Below are 19,655 nucleotides of genomic sequence, written 5' to 3' on the forward strand. Positions count from 1 at the left end.
ATGAAATGTTATCATGGCCATCACTAAGAACTTATTAGTCTAATTAGGTGATTCTGCAATAACGTCGTCCACTACACCATCTGATTGCCGTTATCTACGGACTGTCCTCAGTTGCTAAAAAAAAGGGTGTTTAGTGAGATAGGAGCGAGCACAAGCGAGGAAGACTGCACGATCAAATGCCGACGAGCATGTTCGTTTGTGTGTGCATCTGAGTTTATATGGGATAACATCTGTGTGTATATGATTTGTTCGTTTGTGTGTGTGTTTGTTCGTGCGTGTGTGTTTGTTCGTCGTGCGTGTGTTTGTTCGTGCGCGCGCGTGCTCGTTCGTGTGAATGTATGTGTATTCGTGTGTGTGCGTGCTTGTAAAATATATTCTTCTCGGCCCAACCCTTCAAATCGGTTCAGAAATTCTGATCTGGTTTGCGCTAACGAATAAGTCATTAAATTCACAGATTATTATGTTTAGGGTGAAAATATTTCAGTCCAATGAAGTACGGAAATACAAACCTGAAAATTCATGCGCAGAATTCTGGATTTTTGTCAGATACTAAATATTCGTCTATAAAGGAGTTTTACCCCTTTACAAACAAGCAATTACGACACTGAGGCACAACCTACCAGTCTTCCCTATCCGTAATTGGTTTTGCTGTGAGTATCAATAATAAGATGGCCTTGGTCGCCATGATTATTTCTTACCATGATTATTAACATTAATTTCATAAAAAAATATTAGTTTAAAAACCATCATCGCTACTGGTACGGTAATCATTATTATTTTTAAGATTAATATTTACCGTAATCCCTCGATCTTGGACTTTTTTCGCCGGGGTGACTTAGAGATGTTTTAAAGAGATACACCGGTCCCGTCCCCAGGCAAATTCGGCCTCGACGCTTATGCGTTACCGCACCGCCTCGGTGTCCACCCCTCGTTGCTGCCGCGATGCTAATTGTTTATTTGCATTTAGCTTCGTGCCCTGTAGCCTATTCTTCCCTTTATGGAATTTTCGGCATTAGGATAACTCTCTGCGCACCTTCTGGTGAACTGGACCCCATCTTCGGGCTCGTGCTCGGACGTGGGCAGACCTTTACCTCCCGCAGGAGAGGGTGTGTCTGGGGGGCCTTAGCGTGCTTGCCTTACGGTGCACAGAGAGTTGCCATTCTTTTTGCTAGGGACTGGTATGGCAGACAATCTGATGACTGCCACTCTAGATATTTCGTTTAGGAATGAATAGGCAGGTAGGAGCCCCTCCCTTTGTCAGGCCCTCAGCCTGGTTATGTCGAAATAGCTGCTGCTAGACAGAACCGAATTCCCGTCCCGCCACTGGAACCGCCTAGAAAGTTAGCTTCTCCCTCTCACTGTGGTGAATCAGCCTTTGGGTGGCTGTTTCTGAGGGTTGAAGAAACTTCTTTGAAAGGTGCAGGACTCCTCTTCCATCACTGAGGTGAAACAGCCTTTGGGTGGCTGTTTCAGAGAGAAGAGGAATTCACAAAGACACAGGTCGTTTCCTTCCTCACTGAGGTGATACAACCTTTGGGTGGTTGCTTCAGAAGGATGAAAGGAACCACCTGGCAAAGGACAAGACCCCCTTCCCTCACTGAGGTGAAACAGCCTTTGGATGGCTGCTTCAGAGGGAAGGGGGAATCACTTTGAAAAGACACAGGTCCTTCCCTTCCTCACTGAGGTGAAACAACCTTTGGGTGGTTGCTTCAGAAGGATGAAAAGAACTGCCTGGTAAAAATGCAAAACCTCCCTTCCCTCACTGAGGTGAAACAGCCTTTGGCTGGCTGTTTCAGAGGAAAGGGGAAATCACTTTGAAAAGACACAGGTCCTTTCCTTCCTCACTGAGGTGAAACAACCTTTGGGTGGTTGCTTCAGAAGGATAAAAGGAACTGCCTGGCAAAAATTCAAAACCTCCCTTTCCTCACTGAGGCCGGGCACGGCAAAGGTCGCGGGCTCGCGCCACGCAGCCGGCCGGGGGCCGCCGGGGTAACCATTCCCCGTGCCGCCCCGCTTCTCGGTCGGTTTGTGGCCCTGCCCTTCACACAGGCGACCGCTCCCGTCTAGACGTCCGGAATGGTTTCCGAGTACCGCCCCCCCCCCCCTCACTGAGATGAAACAACCTTTGGATGGTTGCTTCAGAGGGATGGAAGGAACCAGCTGGCAAAAGGACAAAACCCCCCTTCCCTCACTGAGGTGAAACAGCCTTTGGATGGCTGCTTCAGAGGAAAGGGGGAATCACTTTGAAAAGACACAGGTCCTTTCCTTCCTCACTGAGGTGAAACAACCTTTGGGTGGTTGCCTCAGAGGAATGTAAGGAACTGCCTGGCAAGAACGCAAAACCTCCCTTCCCTCACTGAGGTAAAACAGCCTTTGGATGGCTGTTTTAGAGGGAAGGGTGAACTACTTTGAAAAGACACAGGTCCTTTCCTTCCTCACTGAGGTGAAACAACCTTTGGGTGGTTGCTTCTGAGGGATGAAAGGAACCAGCTGGCTAAAGTGCAAAACCTCCTTTCCCTCACTGAGGTGAGGCAGCCTTTGGCTGGCTGTTTCAGAGGGAACGGGAAATCACTTTAAAAAGACACAGGTCCTTTTCTTCCTCACTGAGGAGAAACAACCTTTGGGTGGTTGCTTCAGAAGGATGAAAGGAACTGCCTGTCAAAAGTGCAAAACCTCCCTTCCCTCACTGAGGTGAAACAGCCTTTGGGTGGCTGTTTCAGAGGGAAGGAGGAATCACTTTGAAAAGACACAGGTCCTTTCCTTCCTCACTGAGGTGAAACAACCTTTGGGTGGTTGCTTCAGAAGGATGAAAAGAACTGCCTGGCAAAAATTCAAAATCTCCCTTCCCTCACTGAGGTGAAACAGCCTTTGGCTGGCTGTTTCAGAGGGAAGGGGAAATCACTTTAAAAAGACACAGGTCCTTTTCTTCCTCACTGAGGAGAAACAACCTTTGGGTGGTAGCTTCAGAGGGATGAAAGGAACTGCCTGTCAAAAGTGCAAAACCTCCCTTCCCTCACTGAGGTGAAACAGACTTTGGGTGGCTGTTTCAGAGGGAAGGAGGAATCACTTTGAAAAGACACAGGTCCTTTCCTTCCTCACTGAGGTGAAACAACCCTTGGGTGGTTGCTTCAGAGGGATGAAAGGAACTGCCTAGTAAAAGTGCAAGACTCCTGGGAAGAGGGATTCACTTTGAAAAAGTACAGGTCCCCTCCTTCCTCACTGTGGTGAAACAACCTTTGGGTGGTTGTTTCAGAGGAATAAGAGGAACCTCCTGGGAAAAGTGTAAGAGCTCCCTCCCTCACTGAGGTGAAGCAACCTTTGGGTGGCTGCTTCAGAGGGCTGAGCAAAAGGGCACCAAACAATGATGTCTCGTAGGTGGAAGGGCATCCCCTCTGGTCTCTCCCCAGGGGTTTACACCTACCCACGCGTTTGCCGTGCGTGGCAGCCTTGTGCGCTGTGGAGACAGGAGTCCTGGAGGTTAAGCGATGCCGTGACTGGGTACGCCCTGGTCCTCTATTCCAGCAAGACTGGCAGCCTGATCCTGGCCCGGTCACGGTCAATCGACTGGTCTCCCCCGGGAGGCTAGGGTCAAGTAGTCATGCCGCCATTGGTACTCACAATGGTCCGTCTGGCCGCCGGAGAATGTCTATGATATTGTCAATGGGTCTGGGGTGACTGATACCATTGCGTAGCACTCGCTCAGGGTTTATTCAGTAGCGGTCAAACCTGTTAAATAATACATCGATTGTACAAATGCAAAAATGTACAAAGCCACTAAATAACAACTCACGTTAAGTTATATAATAAGAACTTCCTACAAATAGTCAGAAATCAGAATAACGGTCTGATTCCAGAATGATGTGGGCGTCTCGATGGCACGGAGGTTCCCCTCGAACTGCCCTCACACTATGAACATACATAGGCTACAACGTCAAGTAACATTCTACTTCATTTGTTATACATTAGTTAGGTCGCGATCGTGTTATCTCACAGCATTGATCATATGAAGAGCCGTCACCACTTCCTATGGCACGACCCCTCACACAAACACGTTTCTTGACAGGTCAGCTCTTATGGCTGATACGGACCATGTGTTGACCCGGTGATACTCGCCGACGCCTTCCCAGCGGTCGTGACATAGAAGATGAATTTATACCATACGGGCCTCTCCGTATTGTTACAGAATAAATGATATACCAAATATACGATATACCAGCTGCTGATATGAAGTATGTGATATAACAGCGGCTATACCTCTCGAAAATAGAATGTCACAGGGTGGGGTTCTCAGTCCAGCCCTATGTAGCACTTTAATGTCCTGCATCCTCAACATAAACCTCCCAGTGGGGTGAAATATCATCTCGTATGCCATCTCGCTATCACCTCCACTGGACCACGCAGCCAGAATAAAGCCCAGCATTGTCTGGACCTTGTGTCCGAGGAGTGTTGTAGGACAGGACTAAAGATCTCTGCAGCCAAATCCAAAGCTATGGCTCTGAGACAGAGAGTTTGAGGCACAAGTCTGAAAATCCAGGGAGTGGACTTGGAATGGGTCCAGGACTTCCTATACCTTGAGGTAAGGATAGACCGGACCCTCTCCTTCCAGAAGGAGGGCCAGTACCTGGTTGACCGAACCAAAGCAAGACTGTCTGTCATGAGAGCAATGACTGGGAGACGCATAGGAGCCAGACACAAAGTACTAAGATCATTCTATGTACACGCTGTCCGGCCTGTTGTGGACTATGCCTCAGTCGCTCTAATTGTCACCAAGAAAAAGTACACAGACAAATTGGAGACAGTCCAAAATGAAGCTGCCAGGATCATTCTGGGTGCCTAGAGGTGGACAAAGGTCCTCAACCTCCTGATGGAGGCAAACCTTCTCCTCCTGGACTCACGAATCGATGTAATGGCAACACAATTCCTGTCAAAGGTCATCCAGGCTCCCAGGAACACAAGCCTAAGACGAAAATTAGTCAGACGCCACGAACAAGACAACGACACACAGACTCCAGGGCAGCCATTGCCTGTTTTTAGCACAGCTCACCCACAGACAACATCTACCTATTGACCACGATTCTCATAATGGCACAGAGAATTCTTGCTCTAGATATAAGAATTATCATCAACTGGGTCCCAAGCCACAGCGACATCTGAGGGAACGTGCTTGCTGACAGACTAGCCCTGGCTGACAGGAGTATGCCACCAAATCCCATGACGATAAAACCAAGCCGAAAATTACTTAAGGAGAAGAGTGCCTTGGTCGGTCGTACCATCCTACGGCAGCTCGACAGAGAGGAAACGAGAACCTCCCGCTCGGCCAGCTGGTACTCACACGCCACAGGCTATGAACCACTGGCACTCTCTGAAGTAATCAACAGAGGTACCGAAGTCATTCTTCACAGAATGCACCTAGGTTACCACTGTGCATGGCAGAGTATCACAACAATTGAACGCGAAGAAAGGTGCTGCATGCACTGCAGCGAGCCGAACGCCACACTAGTCCACAACTAAGAAAATTGTGACCATACACAATTTCTGAGACAGAGACTGCCCACAACAGCCGCCGTGCTGGTAAAGAGAATGTGCGATATGCTTACACCATGCCGGCAGGAGCGCCTGTTGACAATCCCGCCGCCACGGTAAGCACCGAGTGTCAGACAATTAAATGAAACAGCCGTAAAAAGTTGACACAGGCCGGGCCATATTTAGAAGGCCCGGGCGAAGCTAGACAAATCATAAAGAAGTCTCTTCACACACTCGTCACAACTAGAATGTAATGGTAATAAAGTTTGGTGCAAAAACAAAAGATATATTCTATTGAAATGTATGAAAAATTGTAAGCACTGACAGAAATGTGGTTAACGTTATTATTTCCTTTGCCAAAGATACTTATGAAAATTGAATAAGCACTGCCATAAAGCTGGCTAATGTTACAAGTGCATATGCCAATGTTCATACCACGTCGAAAGCACCGCTTCCCATCCGATAAGCAACGATGGGTCAGGCTCATTACTTGGATGGGTCACCGCCTGGGAACACCAGATACTGTTGGCATTTTATCATATATGCTAAATGTTATGCAATTCTTTTCCACTTTTAACAGCTTTTTTATTTGTATTACAAAACAATAGAATTTATACTTAAACCAATACAAAATAGACTACAAGTCAACGCCGACGGATTAAGAGAAGCATACACAGAAAATACATAGGGGTGTACAATAGCAGCAAAATTGTTATTTGTCAGCAACCAAAAGATACAGTTGCATGTGCACACACTTAAAGCCATATACATTTCATCTTACTTAATTTCTTATGTATTACTTATACACCGTGCATTCTTTAGTAAAAGGCGTACAGGAGATACATGACAGTGGTGACAATTGCCAATACTCCCGATAGTGGTCGATTAGGATTGGTACATACATTAAGGAGCAGTTCTCAGTGATGTGACTAAAATGTCATGGTAATGAAGTTTGATGCTAAATTAAATTATACATGATATAAAAATGTATAAAAGTGGCTAACGTTTAATTAACCTATGCCAACGATCATACCACGTTGAAAGCACCGCTTCTCGTCCGATCAGCGAAGTTAAGCAACATTGGGTCTGGTCAGTACTTGGATGGGTGACCGCCTGGGAACACCAGATGCTGTTGGCATTTTGTCATACATGCTAAATATGTTATGTATTTCTTTATCACTTTTAGCAACTCTTTTTATATCTGTATATGGAAATCAGTAGAAATTATACTTTAATCAATACGAAATAAACTAAAAGTCAACGCAGTCAGATTGAGAGAGAATAAACCGGAAACGTATAGGGGTATAACTATCGACAGTGACAACAGTGATACAACGAAATATACTGATAAAACAAGAACAGCACAAGTGGCAAAAACAAATATTTGTAAGCAATTAAGATTCAAAATTGAATAATCAGGATTTCTGCTTATGGTTAGCTACATCATTTAGCTCTATGCAAGAGGTACAGTTGCATGTGCACGCACTTAAAACCATATACATATCATGTTACTCAATTTCTTATGCATTAATTATACACCTTGCATTCTTTAGAGTTGCACAGCGCGATAATTAGTATAAGGCTTACAGCAGATGCATGAAAGTGGTGACAATAGAGTTCAAACTGCCAATACTCCGTTTAGTGGTCGGTTAGGATGGATACATACATTTAGGAGCAGATCTCAGTGATGTGACTTGAATGTCATGGTAATGAAGTTTGATGCTAAATTGAATTATACATTATATTAAAATGTATAAAAATGCCTAACGTTTAGCTTACCTATGCCAACGATCATACCACGTTGAAAGCACCGCTTCTCGTCCGATCAGCGAAGTTAAGCAGCGTTGGGTCTGGTCAGTACTTGGATGGGTGACCGCCTGGGAACACCAGATGCTGTTGGCATTTTGTCATATTTACTACATATGTTTTGCATTTTCATACAAGTTATAGCAGCTCTTTTTGTATTTGTATAAAGAAATCAATTGAAATTACACTTCAATCAATGGGTTATAGAGTAAAAGTTATCGGAAAAAGAGTGAGAAAGATAACAGAAAACGGAGAGGATTGACCTAGAGGTAACTAAAGTAAATGCAATATTTTTTCATAAATTTCTGATACTAAACAGATTTTGTTTTAGAAAGAAAAAATAATTGAAGCTGTTATAATAATTTTGTTAGTAGCAATCATATTCCCTATGATACCAACAAAAAGAATAAAATTATCATAATAAAGATATGTCTAAAATAAATGAATAAATAAATAATTATATATAAGTTTAACTATGTTTTGCAGAAATTTTGAAGCTTTGGTTCGGTCTTCCAGTGCCGAAAAAAACAGTTAATAATGACTGTGTCGTCTGTGCATGACCTTAGTAACCAGTGAGCCCAAATGAAAACTGAAATGCATATGGGCATTGCATAAATACACTAAATTCGCCAACGATAGTAAGTATTCGGACAGGTGACCGCCTGGGAACACCAAACGCTTCTTTTTTCGGTAGATAACGATGATTATCAAACAGATTATTTACTAGGTTAACAAACACAAGTATACCACACAACACTAGGTCCAGTCTTCGCGCTAGATAAAGCAGATATAAAACAAACTGTATATGGAAATATTCCAAACAAAAAATTGCACAACAGGAAATTGCATGGTAAGGTAGTGACAGATAGAAAGCTCGACACTCATACACAATAATCTACTAGTCTTCCATATCATAATTATGATCACCATTATCGTAATTCCTGTTATTATTAAACTGGCCATGATCACGGGTATTAAATATTTTCATATTTATTTAACCCAATTGATAATTCAAAATTAGCGTCATTTTTCGTCGGATTACAATTACTACCATTTTTATTGAAATTATCATCCATAGAGTACATCATGATTACTACTATAATTATAATAATGATAATGTTTATAGCAGCAATAACCATATGCATGATGATGATGATGATGATGATGATGATGATGATGATGATGATGATGATGATGATGATGATGATGATGATGATAATAATAATGGTCATGATCATGATAAATATCTAACAACATGATACAAATAAAAACAACTACAATACCAACAAAAATAACAACACTAAAAAAAAAAAAAAAAAAAAAAAAAAAAAAAAAAAAAAAAAAAAAAACATCCTTCCAACTTATAGTGACTGTACACTGTTTATTATCTGTACACCTTACATTCGTTACAGAGCTGAACGGCTAGAAAATTAGTAAAAGGCAAATGTATGAAAGTGGTGACAGCTGAGTTAGAATTGCCTACAGTCCCGATAGTGGTCGGTTGCTATTGTTGCATTGATTGTGGAGATCTCATTGATATGATATGTCACAGTAATAAAGTTTGATGGGAAAAAAATGTATGAAAAGCCGTGGGCACTGACAAAAAAAAAAAAAAAAAAAAAAAAAATATATATATTTTCAATATTACTATCATATCAAATTAGGCGTCTGTAAATGCCAAATATTTTTCTACTCTGATACATGGATACATTTCCATGACAAAATTTTAAAAGACCGATTCTTTGTATTACAATATGTATGTTTGTATATATTGTCGCGAAATAGCAATGAAAGGGATTACCCTTTAAAATACCAATAATGTTGCCCAATAACCTTGCATATATCTTAAAAGAATGGTAAAAAAGTTTTGGTGATGCCAGTACAAAGACGTCAAATAAAAATAGTAAAATAAGATTCTTTTTCTGTAGCCCTTTAGAGACGGTTAGACACTTTGATAATCGTTGGGTCACAGAGTCATTTAGTTGTTAAGTGGTTTCCAGTTCTACCCATTAAAAGAACTGGTGGTGGCAGTAATACCTGAATCGTAACAGATGTGATAATAATTCTATTTTTACAGATTAATCTACATTTTGATTACGACAGTAGGACAACTAATATGTACCACTCTATTATATAGAAGAAATTGTATGGGAATCGGAATTCATAATTAAAAATAATTATTTCCCTGTTCAGAATAATTTTGACGAAATAAAATCCCTAAAGTGAAGGAAAATATGCGCACAATTAGGCTAATATGGCCAAATTTATCTACTACTGAAGTTACTCATATAAGTAAATGTAATATAACATATTTCCAAAAATATTTTACTGAAACCTACACCCTTATAAATGTCAAATTCCTTTTACTACCCATTCTATGATATTATATACTATGGGATATTTTATGTTTTAAACACATTGAATTTATTGTGTATTATGAAATGTAATAAGGGGGATAGCGCGAACGCAGTCCCCCGCTAACAAAAATTACACACTCGAGTTAACCACATTTGGGTTAATCGCAGGGGTCAGCGCCACCGGAGTGCAATGATGAGCCTCGCCCTGGGAAAACCGCCTTCGTGATCACGGTATCTCCTGTGCCAGGTAAGTATGCTTTCCCAACCCATGCACCGACCCACGCTTGCTCACACTGAGAACCTCACGTGCTCCACACAAATTTATGCTAGTACCAACTTGGCTTTTCGTTTAATCAGAGGAATCTGTATGGATTAAGGTCCAAACTATATTGTACTCTTAAGTATTGTGTTAAATAATATTTAATTCATTCGAAATTAAATCCACACACATCGGTTTCTTTGCCTCTTGATAATTACAAATTATTATATCTCTAAAATTATGTGTGGATTTAATTTCAAATAAGTTTAATTTGGCTTCAACGCAATACGTAAAAATGAAATATAACTAGCAGTATAATATTAATTTAAAAGTATAACAAATGTAATTTTCGAGATTTATATACCCCTTCGATTTATGTTTTTATTGTTGATACTCTTTACTTGCATATTGAGAAATTTATAAATTCTAAAAATTTCTACATGGTAACAGGTACACGTAATATTGTTCTCCTTTTTAGAACAAATTTAGAATTAAGAAAACCATACTTTCTCTACGCACCACCTAAATCCTCGTTTGTTTACATGCATGTCGTATATGCGTTAATACGTATGCGTGCGTTTGCACATATCTAAGACTAAAAATTCAGATGGTTTACAGAGCACCTGGATAATTCAGTGCACATCAGCCAGAAACGTAGTTACATTACAATAATCACAGGCAAACTTTCATCTTGTTTAGAGGATATTTAATGATTGAGTTCTCTTGCACTTTATTTTAAAGAAAACGTATAAACTTCATTGGCGTACACTTAGATAAAGGCAGTCGATAGTTTTAATATATCACAATTTATACACAATGTATAACTTATATCATAAAGAATAAATAATGGGATACGATACTAACGTGATTATATATAATTACATTAGCGTTATCTTTCTTTGTCGAAAATGCTAACAAGAGGTCACTTGTGACATTTTGCAAGTAAATGCCTTGACCAGTAAGTCCTCAGAAACGTTACCTCGTACATACTTTCACCTGTTTATCGGTATCGCTTCTCGGCCTTTTGGCTAAGATCAAAGTGTAGTATCTGTTCTTATCAGCTTAATATCTGATACGATCCCCATGTGGGATCTACGATATTAAACTGATTTTTGGAAAATGGCGAAGTGCTAGGGGCTTGCTCCACCTTTGCCGCGGATCGGCCCGGTATTGCAGTACCTCCGGGATTGGTCCACTCCCTCCGGGGAGGATATTGATAAATAGTTAAATAAACTTTAGACCATTTTGCTAGCTCGACAGGAGCCCTTTCTTAACAGCTGACAAGATCATTTTCCAGAAAATGCTTACACTACGGATTTGCTCCATCGTTACCGGAGATCGGGTCGGTAATGCAGTTTAACAGAATATAAACGCGTTGGGAAGTAGCATCACGCTACCCTAAAATGTGAAATTTCTGACAACTGGCGACTTATATCGCCACAGACTTCTGCGTGCATATCAAGTAAAATATGGAGTAATGCAGTACCTTATCTTATATCCCCTTGCCGACGGCTACGACGGCTATACACGTGCTATGCCCACTGTTAGTACTTGTTTGTTTTTACACATAGATGGCTATACTTGTACTAAGTCACCAATGAGCCAGTTACGAGTACTGCCCGTCTCGCCCGTTCACCCTTTTCTTTGATTTACGAAATATTTAACGTTATCTTATTTTGCTGTTACTAATATTAAAAAACATTATAATAATTATAATGTTTATAATAAAAAAACCATCGATATTCATAGCACTAGTAAAAAATACGTTTTTCCCGCCAATTTAAATCCGGTACGGTCACAAGGTCTACTAATTGACTCCTTTGTGGCTAAGCACTAGCAGAGCCATCTATGGGCAGACATTTCACAAAATATAGATAATAGGCACAGCATTTTCCCCATTTTTTTTTTTTTTTTTTTTTTTCTTTTTCATTTTCCCCGGCGGCATTGGGATATAGATATGTACATACCCTCCATGGCAATGACTCGAATATAACTTCACTGGTGATACCCAGAGAAATTAGTAGACTGTGAGTTCCACTAAATAATTATATGATTAATAGTTTGCATGGGTTTACAATCCTGTTAGTATCATGTACTAAGTCATTTTACATTTCATTTATGTATTACTATCCAATACAATAATGACATTGCCCATTCATTCTACCGGGCCAAATATTTACAGGAAGTAAGGGGGGGGGGGGTACAGAATTTAGAGGAGGTATCGACACATTGCAGTAGTAATATAATATTCATAATAATAAAAGCTGTTGCATGAATGACATCAATCGTAGACAAAGAGGTAATGGTAATACTATGTAATAGTTTTGCTAGTAGTAAGTACCAGTACCTATATTTATGAACACATTTGTTTATTAATTAAAATTTAGCGTAAACTAAAAACCATAAAAATTACACTATTTACAAAAAGTGAAAATCATTTCCTTACACTTTCTCTTCAAGGTTTCTCTTATTATCAGAACATCCGAAGACGTAAGCTCTCAGTTTTATAATTACGTAGTTTTTTTTTTTTTTCTCCTTGTCAGGAGTTTACAAAAGTTCAAGAATACTTCTTGTGGATTGACATTCAACCACTCAGCCTGTGTGATCCTCCTCTGAACATCGGTAAACCGAGTCAGAACAGTCATCAAATTTCAAGCACAACACTTGAAAGTCGCTTCCCGCTCAGAGGATTACACTAACAGTCCTCATCGTGATTGAACATATTCCGAGAATCTCGGCGAGAAACCCGGCAATCGCACTATAGAAGTGATCCTATAAAGTATGATCATGCTTTTCCAAAACCAAGTTCACTCACAGACTACTTTTTACTGAGGACTTCGTTTTACTATACCGGATTTTCACGCGTTCATAGGTTGCTATATGTATGATGTAATATGTGGATATAGTGTGACCATTTAAAAATATTTGCCTTTTCTGCACCTATTTGGTAAAATACTGTACAACAATATATAGTGTGTGCGGAGCAGAAGTATACTAAAGATGCTAAAAGATTATCTTATTAAAGAGTGAGGCATAAGAAGATCTGAAGAACCCCACCTTGGCGGAGGTGGTATATTACAAAATAATTTACGAAAATAAATAAGAGCCACAAGACTGTTTTCTTCTAGTGGGTTGATTTACCAGCTAAATCCATTTCTTACCAGGGAAGCATATTTCTTCACTGAAATTTCCAATGAAATTTTAGGTGCATATATATTAGATACTGGTAAATTATCTTATTTTTGAATCCAACGATTCATGAATCATGTTGACTGATCATGATAATGAATATCATTATTCATATGCGACCTTTCAATGCCAAGTGTTATGTACCAATTACGTTAAAGCTGCCTGACAATTATATTTAGTTAATTTGAACATCCCGACCACACATTTGCTTTTAGGTGTGCTCATCCTTGTAAGATAAAACACCTAATATCTATTTCACGATAAGCCTTTCTTGCTCTTATATTTATCGCTCTAGTATTCCTCAGTCTACCTTTGTTGGTAACTGTGTGAACTTTGAGATTTAACTCTGGTTTCCCTTCAAAACGCATAAATCTTTCGCCTTTTACTAAAGATTTCCGTGGAGGGGAACAACTCAATGAGTCTTACTCAATTTTTTCTATAGCCCACTTCGGTGGGTTCATTAAAATGATATGTTAAGACTATATACTTTTAAGATTTGTATATGGTTCAAATGGATTCAATTTTCTATTAAAATTGTTAGACTCATTCCATTTGAGCGAGACCCTAAAAATTCATGCCCTTTCATTCTCATTTAAAGCCCACACCTTGAGGTTTAAGGAAGTGTTAAAATTATATTTCTGAGTGAAAATATCATATTCTTGAACAATGAGTTACGCCTCAAATTGTCATACTGACTCGGGAGAAAAGAATCGACATTTTCATTTATATCAACTGTCCGTTAATTCACATGTGATGTTCAAAACTAAATAACTCAATGTTACTGTGTTTTGTAGGTTTCTAATTATTTTTCAGGGGATTACCCTTAACTATATCTAAGATAACGTACAAGAACATCAACAATGGATTAAAAAATAGACATTCAAACAAAGAGAAATTTATACATATATTAACATGTACACCTAAATTAATATGCAAAATTTAGCAACTACTGATCAACTACATTTATAAAAATGCAAACCTAAACTTTTCTTAAATATAAGAGGTAGTTATATTGATGAAAAAAGCAACTGGTCATCTATTGTTCAGAAACTGGATAGCTAATATCGGATTACAGATCTATACATATGGTATATTACAAAATAATTTACGTGAATAAATAAGAGCCACAAGACTGTTTTCTTCTAGTGGGTTGATATACCATCTAAAACCACTGGGATATATCAAACCATAAGCATTTAAGAAATGCTGCGCCACTTAAGCTTTGTCTCGGCAACATTTAAGTCATTTTATTGTAAAATACTTTAGCATAACGATAGGGGATAGCGCGAACGCAGTCCCCCGCTAACAAAAATTGCACACTCGAGTTAACCACATTTGGGTTAATCGCAGGGGTCAGCGCCACCGGAGTGCAATGGTGAGCCTCGCCCTGGGAAAACCGCCTTCGTGATCACGGTATCTCCTGTGCCAGGTAAGTATGCTTTCCTTTGTCGCCCGCCGACCCACGATCGCTCACACTGACCAGTCCCCGCGCTTTGAAATACTTCTTATAAAACTATCCACTCAGATTTAACGTTTGCTATGACACTCCGAGTGAAAGCCAATGAAGATCAGATTTAAAAATCATATATAGGGAAAAATCACGAGCAATTCAAAGTGGAACTTTTCTTTAACAAATATTCATCACAAAAATTGAGGTGCACTAGTTTATTCGAGTTCGGCTTTGTCGGCCTACGCTCTAAACCCAATAACCACATATTTATGTAATATCCCCTATAATTTTACATACAGATGGAACCGCATATGCGCAGCCAAAAGGGAGTCTAGCAGTATGCCCTAGTGCCCGATTTGATTTCTCCACTCCTTGAATTGGCAGGAAAATGTGTTCTTTCTAATACTGTTTATATCGGTACTGTTTTTTTCATTGATATAATGATTATTATATTGTTCTTAAAATCTTGGTAACATTAAAGGCAATTAGATAATACAAAAGGCACTTTCCAAATATTCAAGGAAAAGGGTAAACAGATGAGATAAGTAGGACTAATAACTGACTCCTTGGTGACTAAGCACTAGTAAAGGCATCTCTCAATATGTGAACTGCAATTGTTGCAAACAGCAAATACTACTGCTCTTTCTTAACCTGGCAAAATAACTGAACTGAAAATATTAAAGGCATTACGTATGCATATATATATGAAAAGCCTGAATATCACAAGGAAATGCAAATATAGATAAAATAGGAGCCTGATGATAATGCCTTTCTAAACATAAACGTGTATACAGGCTATATATTTACACATGTATCATATGTATAAATGTACACATCTAATATACATACTCCTGCACACAATATACATATATATATTCATATATGCATAAAAAAATTATACACACATACACGGATATATATACACACATATAGTATATTATGTGCATATATGGATATATATAATATAAATATATATACATATAAATATATGTGCAAATATATACATATGTGTGTGTCTGTATATATATAATATACATAATACATATAATATATATAAAATATATATAATGTATAAAATATATATAATATATATAATGTATATGTAATATATAATATACATAATATATATAATACATATAATAAATATATAATATATAATAATAAACATATATAATATATAATAATAAATATATATAATATATAAGATATGTATAAAATATGTAATATATATCATATGTATAAAATATGTAATATATATCATATATATATATAATATGTATTATATGTATAAAATAAATAAAATATATAATATGTATATCATATGCATTATATATATAATAATATATATATAATATGTAATCTATATATAAATTAAATGAATATATATCATATATATAATATATGTATAAAATATATAAATATATAATATGTATATCATATGCATTATATATATAATAATATATATATATAATATGTAATCTACATATAAATTAAATGAATATATATCATATGTAATATATAATATATGTATAAAATATATAAAATATATATTATATATATATATCATATGCATTATATATATAATAATATATATATATATGTAATCTATATGTAATTATATGAAATATATAATATATATCATATCTATAAAATATATAATATATATCATATCTATAAAATATATAATATATATCATATCTATAAAATATATAATATATATATATATTATATATATTATATATATTATAATATATACATAATACATATAATATATATATATATATATAATATATGTAACATATATATAATATGCATTTATGTATATATATGTATATATGAATATATAATATATATAAATATATGTATATATAATATATATGTACATATAATATATATGTATATATAATATATATGTATATATAATATATATGTGTATATATAATATATATATGTATATATATATGTATATATAATATATATCTGTATATAGTTTATATATAATATATATATATAATATGTATATAGTATATATAATATATATATATATATATAATATATATGTATATATATAGTATGTATATAGTATATATATAATATATAATATATATTATATATATAATATGTATATAGTATATATATAATATATAATATATATATTATATATATATATATAATATGTATATGTATAATATTTATATAATACACACACACACACACAGCTATACACATTTACATGTGTATGTATGTATAAATGTATGTAGATTTATATATTTATGAATACAGATTATGTATGTGTATACATATATACATTATTGATGTATATATACATCATTGCCATATATATACATGCGTGTATATGTATATATTTATATATGTATATATTTATGTATATATAGGTTATTTGTAAATATATATGTACATGTATAAATATATGTTCGTCCATATATGTAAGTATACACACAACTATATGTATAGAAGTGTACACATATGTATATGCAAATGGAAAAAGTGAGGAAAACTTTGCAAACAGTCCTTTAGCATATTTGTTTTTTGTTTTTTTGTTGTTATTTTCTTTGTTGTTACATTTGCAATTTGTTTGGCATGAATTCTTTATACGTGTAGCCTGTATATACATATATATATAGATACATATTAACCCATTGTCGATGGGCATGTCACGTACATCCATGCCATGCCCACTGTGTTTACTTGTTTAATTGTTTTTCATCATAGATTGCTACATCTGTAATAAGTCACCAATAAGCCAATTTCAAGTATTTACGAAAATATTTTACATTTTCTTATTTTGAAATTACTAATTTTTATAAAAGTATAGTAATAATAATGTTTTTAATAAAAAAAACTCCATCAATATTCATAGCACTAGTAGAAAATAAATTTTCCCGCCAATTCAAACTAGCAGAGCTATCTGTGTGTAAAGACATTTCACAAAAAATATAACAAAAATTTACTTATGCATATATATATATGTACATATACAAATATGTTACATATATATATATTTAGTAATACATATATGTATGTATATGTATACACATATACCTAAATATATATTTAAATATAAGCATATATGTATATATAATAAATATATATATATACATATATAATGTATATATACAAATATGTTCATATACATATATGTACACACACACATATATACATGTATATATACATAACATAAATATACACATACATATCAAAGGCATCATTTCTTCGAAATATACATATATGTGTATATATACACACATCCATATTTATATATACACACATATAAATCTATATTATATATATATGTATATACACACACATATATCTACATGTGTATATATAGATATATATGTATGTGAGTGTGTATACGTACATATATATAAATATAAATATATATATTATATTATATATATATATATTCATGACCTGACCTATAAAAGGGTACTTTATGTTTTTTTTACACAACCAGACCTATAAAAGCATAATTTATGCATACAAATCATAGTGGCTCTTAGGGGGTTGGGTCAACTAATAAGCATGTGGAAATTATTAAGACCACACTTACTACACAAAATGATTTGCCCAATTTCATATGGGTAATATATTTAGAAATGAATGTAGATTTATGGAGTAGAAAAAGACTTTGATTATATTTAAAAATCAATTGAGAAAATTACCTGTAAAGCTTGGCCATATTTATTTGGACTCCATGTCTACTTGTTATGCTTTTAATTACTTCCTAGATAATAAAGCTTTAAGATACTTGAAAAAGAAAACCCAAATCAAGGTTTGCTAAATACCTTTCCTGTAAGATCATTTTTTCTTTTGCAATAATTGAATGGAATGCTTAGAATCCCTCACTTTATACATGCTGAGTGATAGGAGGAATCTAAAAATAATTTGTAGTATACACTAAGTGTGGTCATTGGCAAAGTGAAGAATACATCTGGGAAGCCAATAGGCTCTTGGAAGATAGACACATTATTAGGGTGGGTTGGGGGGTGGTTGGAAATAAGTATTTCTGTTTACAATATAAATTAGTTTTTTTGTAATAAAATTTCTTTGGTTGACCACTAAGCTTAGATAAAGGTTACTGACCTTTCATAAGAAAAAGTTCTTTGGCAAACCACTGACATAACGTATATGTGTGTGTATAGATGTAGACACTTTATATATATATATATATATATATATATATATATATACATGTATTTATACATGTATATATTCAAATATATATGCATATATATAAATATATATGCATATAGGTAAATATATATGTATATATGTATATACAAAAGTGTATACATTAAAATTCATAAAATGGAATGATCATTAGGCTGATCAGCCATGGTATCCCAATTCATATTTGGGATGTTGTCAACAGCACCAGTGATAGAGTGATTATAAAACAGTGGTTTCACTATACTGTCAACTGTTTTAAAGAAAATGATACTACCGATGCCCTGGAGGATCCCACTATTACCATAAGCAGATAAAGTACTGGCAGTAAGGGGAGGAAACAAGGCTTTGGAGGAGTGGGTCTATTCATCACAAGACCAACATAACAATATTGGGTTGCATTTAAGCGATTATTTCTATTTCACCACCCATGGTCATCTATCCCTGTAAGAGGATAAACACTAAGATGGCAGAGAAATTTCCTTCTAGCTCCAGTTTTACTGTAGGAAAGAGTGAGAAAGATATCTCAGCAATGATTTTAATGACTGACTCCCTCCAAACACATTACATTTCATGTAGTCTCTTAACGTGTAAGTTTGGTCCTATGAAGAAAGGCTGGGATAGGCCTGTGAGGGAGCAGGACACTGACCACAACTAAAATGCAACATAGGAGGCTACCTGCACAAATGTTCATGCCTGTTTATCCTCGTCGTATGTTTGTCTGTCCACGATTGTCCATGGAGTGAGTGGTGCACATATGTGCATGTTTGCACAAAGGTGTGTATATGCGTGACATTTACATTGTGTGTGTTGTGTGTGTGTTGTGCAGTGTGATATGCATATACATATGTCTGAATGTGAGTGTGTATGATCCCCCCCC

The 19,655-nt window shown here is 36.0% G+C and overlaps 7 non-coding genes across 7 annotated transcripts; 4 read left to right on the plus strand and 3 right to left on the minus strand.

Moving 5' to 3' along the window:
* The first annotated feature begins 6,542 nt into the window (after window positions 1-6,542).
* LOC125030145 lies at window positions 6,543-6,661 on the plus strand. Its single transcript, XR_007115335.1, has one exon. It is a non-coding gene; the product is annotated as a 5S ribosomal RNA (ribosomal RNA).
* A 645-nt stretch (window positions 6,662-7,306) lies between these two features.
* Window positions 7,307-7,425, plus strand: LOC125030206. The gene has a single exon (XR_007115387.1). It is a non-coding gene; the product is annotated as a 5S ribosomal RNA (ribosomal RNA).
* Window positions 7,426-9,778: 2,353 nt separating this feature from the next.
* LOC125030070 lies at window positions 9,779-9,941 on the minus strand. Its single transcript, XR_007115271.1, has one exon. It is a non-coding gene; the product is annotated as a U1 spliceosomal RNA (small nuclear RNA).
* Window positions 9,942-10,953: 1,012 nt separating this feature from the next.
* On the plus strand, window positions 10,954-11,146 carry LOC125030099. Its single transcript, XR_007115296.1, has one exon. It is a non-coding gene; the product is annotated as a U2 spliceosomal RNA (small nuclear RNA).
* A 1,386-nt stretch (window positions 11,147-12,532) lies between these two features.
* On the minus strand, window positions 12,533-12,734 carry LOC125030133. The gene has a single exon (XR_007115325.1). It is a non-coding gene; the product is annotated as a small nucleolar RNA U3 (small nucleolar RNA).
* Window positions 12,735-13,475: 741 nt separating this feature from the next.
* Window positions 13,476-13,593, plus strand: LOC125030163. Its single transcript, XR_007115352.1, has one exon. It is a non-coding gene; the product is annotated as a U5 spliceosomal RNA (small nuclear RNA).
* Window positions 13,594-14,408: 815 nt separating this feature from the next.
* LOC125030071 lies at window positions 14,409-14,571 on the minus strand. The gene has a single exon (XR_007115272.1). It is a non-coding gene; the product is annotated as a U1 spliceosomal RNA (small nuclear RNA).
* Window positions 14,572-19,655: the final 5,084 nt, after the last annotated feature.

Source organism: Penaeus chinensis, chromosome 10 (genome assembly GCF_019202785.1).
Source record: "Penaeus chinensis breed Huanghai No. 1 chromosome 10, ASM1920278v2, whole genome shotgun sequence".
Classification (NCBI taxonomy): Eukaryota; Metazoa; Arthropoda; class Malacostraca; order Decapoda; family Penaeidae; genus Penaeus; species Penaeus chinensis.